The sequence below is a fragment of the Parasteatoda tepidariorum genome, chromosome 10 (assembly GCF_982258835.1).
Source record: "Parasteatoda tepidariorum strain Cologne lab strain chromosome 10, Ptep-v5.0, whole genome shotgun sequence".
Taxonomy (NCBI): domain Eukaryota; kingdom Metazoa; phylum Arthropoda; class Arachnida; order Araneae; family Theridiidae; genus Parasteatoda; species Parasteatoda tepidariorum.
Genome location: NC_141764.1, coordinates 1,183,757 through 1,197,254, shown reverse-complemented (window position 1 = coordinate 1,197,254; position 13,498 = coordinate 1,183,757). Strand labels below are relative to the sequence as shown.

At 30.2% G+C, this 13,498-nt stretch overlaps 1 protein-coding gene across 2 annotated transcripts in view; it reads left to right on the top strand.

The window, feature by feature from the left end:
• Positions 1-8,079: 8,079 nt before the first annotated feature.
• The window catches only part of LOC107440849 (uncharacterized), a 36,640-nt gene continuing 31,221 nt past the window's right edge, over positions 8,080-13,498 (top strand). For both annotated transcript variants that reach the window (XM_087154177.1, XM_087154176.1), the window contains exon 1: positions 8,080-8,512. The gene's annotated coding sequence lies outside the window, so the exon portion shown is untranslated. The remainder of the gene's footprint in view (positions 8,513-13,498) is intronic.

Genomic DNA, 13,498 nt, shown 5'->3' with positions numbered 1-13,498 from the left:
GGTTGAAAAACAATAATTTTTAAATATTTGTCAATAAAAAATTTTCAGATGGCTCGACTACCTCGAAAGTGATTTAAATATTCTAAAAGTCACAAATTGAATGTCTCTGGCCAAGTGTAGAAGAGCCAGGAGTTTACTCTGAGGAAGGCAAGGGCCCATCCTGGGCTGTCAGGCCAATGAAGAAGAAGAAGAAATTTTTTTTTATAAAAATAAATAAATATTCGTTACTTTTTATGCAAATGTTCGAGGAAATACTGATTTATAACCTAATATTTCTTATCAGTGAGTATTATCAAGAAACAATACACACTCTCACAAACTGAGATTATTCATTTTACTGGATAAAACTTAACTTATTTTTATGAAACATGTTTTGGTATCAGAATGCCAAACATTGCCTATTTATGACTGACGGTGTCACTTTCCTACTTTTTGACTGATTTATCAGTATTTATGGAATAATAATCAGTAATAATTAAATTGCAAGAAAAAAGCAATGATTATAACAACGACTTCGACCCCTTAACTGAAAATATTTTAAAAGAGACTATATTTATTAAATACTGTGAATGACCAAAATCAGAGATTATTGACTTCCAAAGGTGAATGTTGACAATCTTATAGTCGCTTTGGTGAAAGTCTCAATTATATACCAGGTCTAGTTCAGTGCCACTGCCCTGTATACCCTACACCATGGGTCGCCAAACTTTTTTGATCATCGACCCCTATATAATTTTTTGAAATCTCCATCGACCCCCATAAAAGTAACTTTCTGTTAATTAAAATAAAATTATTAGATACTGCGTTTGTACATTTATTTTATGATTTTAAATATTTATTAAAGTAATAGTACATTGTGTAACAATAGTTTTATGAAAAATATATTAATGTTGAAATTTAAATACCTTAATATTTATCAAATAGTAAGTAATTATAAGTAAGTAGAAATAATAAGTAAAGTCACTACAGATTTATTGCTTCTTAATCAATGAGATGGGTGTGTCTGGTATTTTTTTGCAAGGTTCGCTTTATTGGGTTCAAAATTGGTCAATTTTAATCTTAAATCCCCTCAAAACTCCGCATTTAATTTATTTCAGTACTTAGTTAAGATTGAATTTACGTGACTGAAACCGGCTTCAACCATATAGGAACTTGGAAATGCTAGCATAAATGGCTGAGCTATTTCGTAAAGTTTTACATATTTTTGCATTATATTTATATTTGTTCAAAATTTGAATCGAATAAATATAATAATATCAACGAATAAATTAAAATCGAACATAACAAATAAATCTGACATTCACCAAAGCGACTATGTGACTGTTGACATTCACCATAGCGACAACGTGATTGTCGACATTCACCGGTGAAAGTCGACATTCTCTTCAGTCGTTCACGGTAACGTTAGCATCGTATACTACGCGTGTGAAAATTATTACATACTGGGAATAAATACTGGGTGAATAGGATATACTTTGAAACACTTTTTCCAAATTAATATTTAATTTAGACAGTTATTATCAAATCTAAAAATAATTAAAATATCGAGACATTTTCCTCGGTCATGTATTTTTCTAAACTGATTTGAATTGAAAATAAAAAATTTTCAACAAAGCTTCGTGCGTTTTGCTGTCTGAAAACTTTGTCCTGCGATTATTTGATCAGCGGTTTGACATTTTGATAATATCGTTTTGTGATAATCCTTCATTGAAAGATTTTAGAAAGAAATTGTGATCCTTTTCTTCAATTTGCAAGTTAACTTTTTTCTTTCGATTTGTAGATGAACAGGTTATCTACTTATTGAAGCACTATCAGTCGAAAATTTTATTTAAAAACAGGAACTGTGAGAGAAAATTTGAATATCACAATACTTTCCGTCAAGATAATTATTTTTATTTAAGCTTAACCGTTTCTCTGTAAAAAATTTTTTAATACCATCCATCAAATTACCGTGAGTGACCAAAATGAAGAGAATGTCGACTTTCACCGGTGAATGTCAACAATCACATAGTCGTTTGGGTGAATGTCCGAAATATTTCTTACATCCGATTTGATATTACTGTAGTCGTTGATATTATTATATTTATTCGGTATTTTAATATCTGCTGAATATAGATTAAGAGAAACATTAGTTTCTGGAGTACCGGATGCATACCGGACAATGGCACTTTAATTTAAAAAAAACATTGCAGGGCACACCGGGCAAATGTATACCAGTCTTTGGCACTTAACTAGACCTAGTATATATTTCGGACATTTACCAAAGCGACTACGTGATTGTCAACATTCATCTGTTTAAGAAAACAACCACCCATTTCAGCCATTCACAGTAACATGTATATTTACTAATATACTACGCGTTACTTGTAATAATACTGAAATTTCCAGACTATTTTGAAACACATTACACAGCTAAAACAAACATTTTAATTTTATGTATTTATAATTTGCTAGATGTTTTTCTTCAGCTAGTGCACCAAATCAATAAATATATCTAAACAGTAAACTCTATAATCTTTCATAAACTGCTTGACAAATTTTTTTCTACACATCAGACATTTTTAAGAAACAAAGTTATATTACAGATTAAAGATATTATATAAATTAAACTTTTAAACAAAGGAATGAAAAGGTGTACATACATACATAGATTTAAAATCTTTAAGTATTAAATTAATGCAAAATTTATTTTATTTATGTTTATATATATGATAGGGTCGATGTCAAATAAAGCCATTGATAATTAGGAATTTCGGTATCTCAGCGACTGCTTCTTAACATAAAGAATGCGCTTAATTAACGTTGAAAAGAATTTTTATAATTATATAAATTCTTTTGCCTCTTAAAGAAAAGAATTAATCTGCGGAATAAATTTCTGCAAATATTTCTTTCAACAAAACTCGATAAAGACATTTTCCATATTCAAAGATTAAAAAGAATGTTAAGTTTACGCTCCATTCAAAGCTTTGAATTTAATTTTTCATAAATTGAATCATCCACACACTGATTCAGCGTTCAAGTCGTAGATACATTTTTAAACATTATAATAAAATATAATATAGGATTATTTTTGTTGCTGATTTTAATGCTGTTGAGATAAATGTATTTTTTTAGTTTAATCAGTTTTTTTAATTGCATTTGAAGTGAAGTAGGTTTCAATTTTCTATTCTTTTTTTTTACAAAGTGAATTTTTAAATTAAGAAAAATTTGATTAGTCTTAAAAATGCCCTTATCATTATCTAATAATGGTTTTTAGCTTAATACCGCATTACCTATTTGTAATTGCTGTAATTTATATTCATTTTCACATTTTCATTGCAATGTTTCTGATACTTTATTTCTAAAGAAAAATTAATTTTTATTTATTTTAAATAATTGAAGGTATTTTTATTCTAAATGATTAAGGAAATTCTGATTATTTCCTTCTTTTTAATGACAAAAACGATACTAATTTATAGGGATATAAAAGTTAAAAGAAAAAAAAGTAAATGACGATTAGTTCATTTATTTCTTAATGCAAAGTTATAGTAAAAAAAGAAGTGATTGATTATTTAAAAATAAAGTTTAGTTAAAATTCGCTTTCTCTGCAAATATTCAACCGATTTCGCACAAAGTTTTTATTTTGGCATATAAAACATTATTTAAAATGGTGTGAAAAATTTTATACTTCGCAGTTCAAAAAATTTCCAACCATTATTAAAATATAATGAATAATTATTGAAAATTAATTTTTGGATAAATGATTTTTATAATTCCATGTAAAAAGAATTCCTTTGTGTTCTTAAAAAGTTCTCGAGATATGTCTAAATACGCAAGAAATAAAACTAAAAAAAGGTTTTTTTCCTGACCAAACTATTGGGACAATATTTTACAGATTGCAGCTTTTATATTATATTCATCAAATGCAACGAAAATACGTTTTCGTGTGTGATTTTATAATTTGCTATTATATTTGGGGTCATCCCCATAAGCCATTATGATTGAGTTCTAGTACGTGGAAATCCGATTATTAGACCATTATTTAGAATGTTCTATTTTTTACCATTTTTTATTGCTTACTGTACTTAAATGTCCGAAATTTATAGCGTGACGTCGCTTGCAGGTATCCAATCACTATAAGCAATAAGCACGAGATTTTAATGACTTTAAAAACACTAATTTGGTAACATAGTCCAGGCATGTTACCTCGTTAACATTGAATTCATCTGACATAGTGTATAAAAAGTACGGGCAATAAACCATTTTTTAAGTTTATTTTTTTTATCAATTGACTAGCACTGATGGTATATTTAAAATAATTGAAAAATTAGATTCCGTTATAGTTTAATTTTAAAAAAAATGGCTAACGCTTCACCAATGAGAAAATTCAGTTTTACAACCGGTTTTCTCTAATAGAAAATTCCGAATGAATTTTAAGATATAGGGTTAAAAAATGCCCCTTACAGCAGCTGTCCATATTTCAGGAAGATAGAACGAACGGTTCTGGAGTTACAAGCAAGGCACACAAACTCTTTATTTTATTATTATAGGTGGCAATTTATCAAGGTTAACAGTTAATAAAATTATGTACCGATTTAAATATTATTATAAATTGTTGGCAATAAGGTAATATTATAATATTAATTTATAATAAGGAAACGGAGCTTTTACTTTTAAGCTTTTTATTTGAAAACAAGATCATAAGAATATTATATAAATATTGCAAAAACCTTTAATTTAGAGATAAGAAATATTTTACACGCAATCAGTATCTTTATAACTTTTATTAATTATTCACTATTTATTATTTATTCACTATTTATTAACCATTAATTTTACGTTGATTGCAGCCAAAGAAACCTGAATGTAATTTTTTGTCCAATAAGAATGCGATGATAAAAATAGAAAACGATTTTAGAATAAATAACATATACTTGAAAGGTAAGGATCAAAACATCATAATTACTAATTTTTTTTTATTAAAATTTTTGTTCTAAACTTTATATGCACCCATTTAATTTCATTCATTAATTTTTTTTTAATAAACACAATTATAAACTTTGTATCTTACAATTCATAAAATGTTCAATTGTGTATTTTGAGATCAAGGCAGAGAAACACGTCAATTAATTCAAAATCTTTAGTCCAGAAACTCGATGTGAAATCTTAAAATGACGCATATGGAATTCGAATCGATCTGTTCTGAGGGAAAACTGACGTACGAGTGTCGAGCGCCAATTTAACGGTTTTGGCCTCATCCAATTAGCGCCAAATTGGATATTAATATTTTGTGGAATCAGCATATTCTGATGGGAGAAATCACTCTACGAATTATATAAAGTCATTTACAGAGAAGAAAATGAAACATTTTTCTCATTACCTTTTATGTTTTTTTTACTGTTTTTTTTTCCTTTGCTTTTCATTTAAAGCTCAAAGTAAGAAAAATGCAACTAAATAATCTGTAATTTGAAACGGAGTATTATTAAGAGACTCTTAAAAATATTGTGGGAAATTTCATAGTACGCGATCGGAGCCGTCCGTGATGGCTCAAGGGATAGAGCGTTCGCCTTCTAATGACATGAACCGGGTTCGAATCCCACCGATGGCTGCTCGATACGAATCCGCATCCGGCTTGCACGGACCACAGTGCTGACGTGACATATCCTCAGTAGTAGACGGATCATAGGTTAGAGTCCCTTTTGGTGTCAGGCTAACCGAGGGAGGTTTTCGTTTTCTTTCTCTCCCTGTAACGCAAATGCTGCTTAGTTTCATCAAAAAAATTCAGAACAAATTTCTCCCAATACCTGACCCAGGAGTTTCCTTGTCTTCTGGATTGGGTTCAAAATGACAAGGCTACGGAGTTGAACATTAGTAGTCGCAAACCCAAAATTGGGTCGGCTGTTCAACGACGGTTATAAAATAAAATAAACGAAAAAATACCACGTCAGTATAAAAGTAATCATTTTAATCCATGTGTTCATGTAATACACATAGAAACATTAATTAAACAACCCTGAAACCAAAAGAATATTTTGATCTTATAGATTATTGGATAAATAATAAAAAAACAGGAAAAATAATTTAAAAAAAATTACATTTGTAATTTCGATTTTCGTTGACACTGGTTCATTTTATTGTAATCTACCAAATAAAATGATAAACATTTTTAATTATTCAATGAGAAGTGTGCTCTTGATAGAAAAAACTATTTGACGCGATTTTTTTTAAATTTATTTATTTATTTTTTCAAAGATTTTAGGGCATTCACTGGAATTTTGAGTAAAACATATCTGTTGACATAAGGTAATACTTTTTGTGAAATGAATGAACGACGTCATTATTTTGTGTTGTATTACTTACAATCTGATTATTAAGAACTTTCAGTGCATTCTTTGCATTAAAATTCGAAGGTCATTCAAAAATCTTTAAAATAGCACTATTTTCTTAGACCATTACAATCTAACAAGTGGGCTGCACCCCCCTGCTCGCTAACGCTCGCCAACACACGAAAATTGCTAAGCAATCTTATATGGTTTGCTTCGCAAACCAAGATCGTTTCGCTCGCTACTAACTTCGGTGCATTGCAAATGCACAAATTCTAAGAATTCAAAACAATCATTCAAATCCATATAACAACTTATTTTTTTTTAAAAAATTACATCGTTTTAGTAAATACTAAGTCATTAAAATAAATTTGAATTCAAATAAATGACATGTAATTCGTTAAACCTATTTAAAATGTGCTATAGTATAAAATCTTAGGATAAAATTTCTAAAACTGATATCTCTTTAAAAGGTTAAAATTTTGGCTATAATTAAGTCTATTAAAAATTGAAATAAGTGAACTGCAATGGAAAAACCTGCATTAACAAATAAATTCTAGTAAAACAAATAAATTCGTGATATAAATCAAAAATCGTCAAATAAATTCGTAATATATAAATTCGTGAAAAAAAGTGCTTTCGACAAAATACTAAAATAGAGATCTATCGACAAAGACTACTCACTTCTGCCTAGTTTATGCTCTCTCTGGTTATTTCAGTTTCCGTTTTTAAAAGCGCTGTATGTTGAGCCATCTCAGCTAGATTTGGCATGTGACATTTTTAGCGACAATCATGGGTCGATTTTCTAGCGTTGCCATTCAGGGAGTTGTAATGAGGCTTTTTTTTTGTCACCGTGTAAGAGAAATATATATATAGACTGCGCCAACTGTAAACCGCTAAGATATAAATTTCTGTGAATACATACTAATAATGAGTGCCTGAGAAATCAACATCTGAGTGTTTATGTGACCGAAATCAAGAGAATGGCGACTTTCACCGGTGAATGTCAACAATCCCATAGTCGTTTTGGTGAATGTCGGAAATATTTGTTACATCCTATTTTAATTTATTCGTTGATGTTATTATATTTCTTCGATATTTTACTATCTGCTGAGGATAGATTAGGAAAACAGTGTTCGGAGTACCGGTTAAATACATACTGGGCACTTGACCTTCAAAAACATTGATGTAGGGCATACCGGGCAATGGACCTTGTATATTTTTCGATCATTCACCGGTAGAAGACAGCCATTTTTGTCATTCACTGTAGCATACACATTTGGCGTGACCTTAAAACTGACCGAAACTGAAATTTAACATATTGGTCAATAATTGCCTTCGTCTGAACCATGAAATCTTCTTACTTTACTTTATTTAACAAAAGCTGGGCACCGCGCAGAACACCCATTCATCGTGAAATTACAGTAAAATTAGAAAATATAAGCAGTTTGTATACAGAGTCTCTGATATTGTAAAGCAAGCACCTTGCTTGTTTAACTGAAAATAAAGTGAAAATAATTCCAAGCAACTTGCTATAGTAAAGATGGCTGTGTATTTATTGTCCACATGAGGTAGCAGGTTTGGATTTCAAGGCTATAGAAAAGATGGCTGTGAATCTAATGTCAACATCAGGTACTAGGTTCAGATTTCAAGTCTGGTATTGTAGTTGAAGCAGTTGAGATTGTAATCTGTTGATGTTTTGAGCTATTGCTATGAACTATTGATGTTAGAGTTGAGATTTTTACTTATGTTGATAGTTTCGGTATGAGGCGTCAGAGGTGAAGTGTGCAGCTATTGGTCTAAGGTTTTTGTCTTTTTTAAAGTTTTCAAATTTAAATATTTCATTGAAGTTAGCTGTATTGCAGTTGATAGCTTTGTCATAAAAATCTGCATTAAATTTGTAAATATGCTGAGAGAGAGTCGGGATTTTGAGATCTCTGTGGATGTTTGAGTTTCTAATGAACCATCTGGCGCAGGTGATTTTACGGAGTATTTTGTTTTGGCACGGGTTCAGTTTCTTCATTAGATGGTCTGGAATTGTGGCCCAAGCAGGAGAAGCATATGTTAGAATGGCTCGGATCATGGAAGTGTTTTTGTTTTTAAGTGAAACATTCCGGTTGTAGATGAGAGGTTGAATTGCATTTATTGCTGTATTGGCTTTGTCTATTGCATTTTTCATGTGGTCGGTCCAGGTGAGTTTGCTGTTAATGGTGAGTCCGAGTTACTTTGTTTTATTTACTATTAGAATTTGAATATCAAAAAGCTTTGGTTTGCATTGAGGAAGTATTTTGATTCTTTTTTTTTTTTGTATGACTATGATCTCAGATTTTTCGGCCTTGACGGCTGTTTTCCAATTTCTGCACCATTCTTCTATATCATAAATGTGTTCTTGTAGTTTCATCAGAGCAAGGTTTGGGTTTCTGGATTTTATAATAATACTAGTATCGTCTGCGTAATAGGCTGTAATACTGTTGAAGTCTGTTTTATTTATTGGGAAGTCATATGTATAGAGAATATAAAGTATAGGTCCAAGTATGCTGCCCTGAGGTACACCAGCAGTTATGATTCGTTTGGAAGATTTACTGTTTTGAATGGTGACAGCATGAAATCTTCTGAAAAAGAATCCTTTAATGCAGCAGACACGAAATCTATTCACAGATATATGGTTACTGATTCTATTTTTATATAATAGGGTCCTAAACTTTGAGGGAACATACGTGACTATTTGAATACAAAAAAAAGTTAAGGGAAAGTTGTAGTTTATTTTAAAAATGTGATTTAAGCCTAGTGTGAAAATCTGAAATTAACACCTTCCCTAGCAGTGAGCTTCAGTCTCTATTTAGAATTTTTTGAGAGAAAAAATGAGGAAAAAAAACATATTCGTTTGCAAGTAATGATGTTTCCGATGATTATTTTTTTTGTTGCTAAATTGAATGAAATCACATATAAATCGATATATCTAGAAATTAAGAAGTTATTTAAGTTTTATAATGAAACAGGGCAAACTCTGACTCATATATATTTATGCGTCTAGCATTGCTACTCAGACAAGTGAGGTACTGATTCCAACTGCATTTTTTAAACAATTGCTAAGATTACCTCAGCTTATTATCAGTTTCAAAGTTATAAAAGTTTTAAATTGGTAACTGCAGAAAGCAAAGAACTATACTTTTTAAAGAAATCTTTTATGAAAATCTTTTATAAAACGTAGCAACCGCATGATTTTTCACAAAATTCTAGTTTATCTATATTTGACTAGGAAAAAGAAGCTTTTTTTGAAAAGAAAAAAAAACAAGGAAAAAACAACAACAGCAGGTGTTTAATAGTTTTACTTAAAGAAAATATCTTGAACATTTCAATAAAATCAAACATTAAACCCTGTCTGAAACTTACAAATATTGGCTTCTATATAGTCCTCTCTGTTCAAATAAGATGTTGTTGAAAATACGTTCGATTACGCTTAATTGAATTAAAATTCAGAAAGGACACGACTAAAAGTTTATATAAGATACTTTATTTTATTTTATAACCGTTCGTTGAACAGCCGACCCAATTTTTGGGTTTACGACCACTATTGCTCAACTCTGTAAGTTTGAATCCAATCCAGAAGACAAGGTAACTTCTGGATCTTGTATAGGGAGAAATTTGCCTTCGTGGAAGACTTTCTGATGGAACTAGCCCGCATTTGCGTTACATAAAGAGGAAAACCACGTTTACACTGACTGCAAGAGGACTTTAACCCATGATCAGTCTAGCAAAAATTTTTAAATTTATCAGGCCTTAAATTTCAAAAAACACCAAACAGTTAATTTTTCACATTTTTATTTATAAGCATTTTAACTGCTTGTTAATTTACCAACATTTAAAAAATTTGACTCTTAGATAATAGAGATTTGAGTACTACTTTTAATTTACAAGCGTTGGTAATAGATCCTTTGAAATCATGTTACTTTCTTTAATTTTATGCAAAAAATCAAAATTAACGAAATTTTTTAAAAAACCACAATGGATTTTTATTTTCATTTACGATGTTTGGAATACATATATTAAAAATCAATATATTAAAACTTTTTGACGATTTTAACTTCCAACTGAACGATAGATCTTTTTCTGTAAAATATTTTTAAAGCCTTTTCTAAGAAAACGTTCGTCTTTTTTCCCCCATTCTTTTATGCAAGCACCGAAAGAAAGAGATTATTTTTAAGTTAAGTTTCCTTCCTTCCAATCTTTGCTCTTTTATGGTTAATAATTCATTTCTTGAAAAAAAATTCATGATGTTTCTCATTTCTTACAACTCCTTTTGTTTTACAGTAATGTGATATATTCTCCGCACTCGGCCGTTACTTTTATGTTATGTTTTCCTGCAGAAAACTCTAAATTATAATAACACTCCAAAATCATTTTTTATTCACAGTCAACCAACCACACACAGAAACGTTCCAAGAAGAATAAAAACCGAAATTCATTAAATTTAGAGATTTTTTTTTTCTTTATGGACGTCACAGTTTCTACTTTAAATAAAATTTCAAAAGGAATAATAATAATAAAAACGTATTTTTACTTGCAATGTAACTGCTGTATGCATCGTTATAGGTGAGTTCAAACTCAGGATATTTGAGATAAATTAATTTGTTCTGAAAACAATCTTCACAGCACAAGTATAGAATTTCAAATATTCTGAAAAATTAAAATATGGAAAAATATGTATGTTTGCTTTAAGTTCGATGCCTCATTTCGAAATAAAAAATAAATGAAAAAAGTAAACGAAATAAATTTTTGATCATAAAATGTCATCAGCTGTATGAGAACTAGAACTTTCAGGTAACAGTGATTTACTACGAAATTATGCACGTCACGTTCTTATTTTTTTATTTGTTTATTTATTTGTTTTGTAATATGGAATAAAATTCAGAGGACTGTTTATAATAGAACAAACTCTTCTTTGAGGAATATATTTCATTTCAATTTCCCAAATTAAAAGACAGGAACAAAGAAAGAAAAAAAACATATGCTTTACATACATCAATTAGTATAAATTCGAGAAAATTCTTGTAGATATGGTAAGCAAAATCGTATCAAACATATAATATGTATTCATGGTTGAATTCTATATGTTTCTCGTAAATGCACTCGCAAAAAGTAAAATAAAAGATTCTTCTTCTGTTGCTCTACAGCTTGTTGCAGGCCAAGGCCACCCCCAAAAAATTTCTTCTATTTCGATTCAAAATTCAATAACGATTAAATGGATTTTAAAATGGAAAAAGAAAAATTTAAAATTTATAGATTCAAAATATGCTGACAAAATACACAGATATATATGAGAATCTATGTTATCCATGAAAGAAAAATGATTATATCATTATAGCAACTCAAAAAAGAAATGGTTTTTTATCTCTCTTGAATTATGTTTTCTATATATTTTAATATTTTAACATACATGTTGAGACAACCCCATGTAAGTGATTTTATGAAATAAAATATCGAGGGTAAAATACATATTTTTTAATACAATAAACAAATAATCTTTAATTAAAACAATATATGATAAACAAAATTCTTGCAAAAATGCATCGAACATTTCTTAAACTTTTGAACAAATTGGAATTTAGAAAAAATTCATCCTTTCCGTAGCTGCAATTTTTAGGCTATTTTGCTGAGTGCTAATTTTTTTTATTTTTATTATTATTCCATCATAGGGCATTTTTCTATTTACCTTGGAAATTTCATATTTTTAAGTTTTAGGTTTATAGTTTCTGCGTAGCAAAGTAAAACATGAAGTTGAACATCCAAAACAGGCAGCGACGTTTCAATATAGAGATATTAGAGTATGCTATATTTTAATATCTCTTAATCTTCATTTTTAAAAAATGCAAGAACAAAAAGTCAATTCATTATATTAAGGTCGCAATTTATATATTTATTTTTTCCAACAATTTTCTTACAGTCCAGGCAACAGAGTTTAAAAAAGGACGTTACCTGAAAAAATTATCGGTAATTTTCATTTTTCGCACATTTGTGTTTCCTGGAATGCTGAATATGAATCCTCATTTTGCGACCAAAATCGAGGAAAATCTAGTTTTTTGAATGTAACTTTTTTGGTTTGAGAATAAAAATTTCTGATGGTTATATTGAAAAATTGAGAAGAAATATTTTACAAAATTTATACCTACAATGGATAATAAATTAAAAAGTTTGGGAATAATGTTTGGGAAACAAGGAAAAATAGAGGAGAATGAATAATAGAGAGGTTTGAAATTCATGTAAAATTTTATCTGTATATTATGTTATATAATTAAGTATGTAGATTGTTAAACAAAATAAACTGAAATATAGAACGAGTAAGCAAACCAAAATACAACATCAAATTTAAGCGTAAATAATTTTCCCTTGGACATGGCTTTTTATTTACCTTGAAATGGTAGCAAAGCCTGGATGATGCTGGCAAAATTTATATTCCTTTTATTGTCAAAAATAATCTATTGTCAATCAAAATCTTGAACATTTTTTTAAATGGCTAGAGGACATAAAATTTTATATGCATTTCCGTGTCCGATCAGAATACGAAATTCAATTTTGAGAGCTGTTGTTATTGTTGTCTTGAGCCAGTAGGGCAAGGGGTGCGATTGATCTTGTTGTCCAGTGACGCCATCTATGGCCAAGAATTAGACTTCTACCACACCCATACGTCACACCCGTTTAAAGGGGGAACCCATTCATTCATCCACTGATCGTAATTTTAATCTGAACTAGAGAACGATCAATCCCCAATTCAGTACCCACAGAGGTATAATTTGTTGTAGGAATATGGAGAGCTTTGTGACCTGACAAATTTAACGTGCACTAGTCACCATTTACAACACCGGGAGTTTTCGCCCCGCTGGATTCGAGCTCCTGTTCTCTAGAACAAGAGTCCAGCGCCCGCCAACCCGGCTATCTCAGTCCATTTTCGATCGCTACAAGTAGCGTTTATGGGAGCTGCGATGGCTCAGGGGATAGAGCGTTCGCCTGGTAATGCGGCGAACCGGGTTCGAATCCCAGTCGGTACGAATTCCGCATCCGGCTAGCCCGACCACAGTGCTGATGTGTTTAATCATCAGTGGTGGACTGATTATGGGCTAGAGTCAACACCTACTAGAAGGTTATGTTAGTATTATGTATGTAACCATTTACTCTAGGTGGTTATGTTAGAGTCCCCT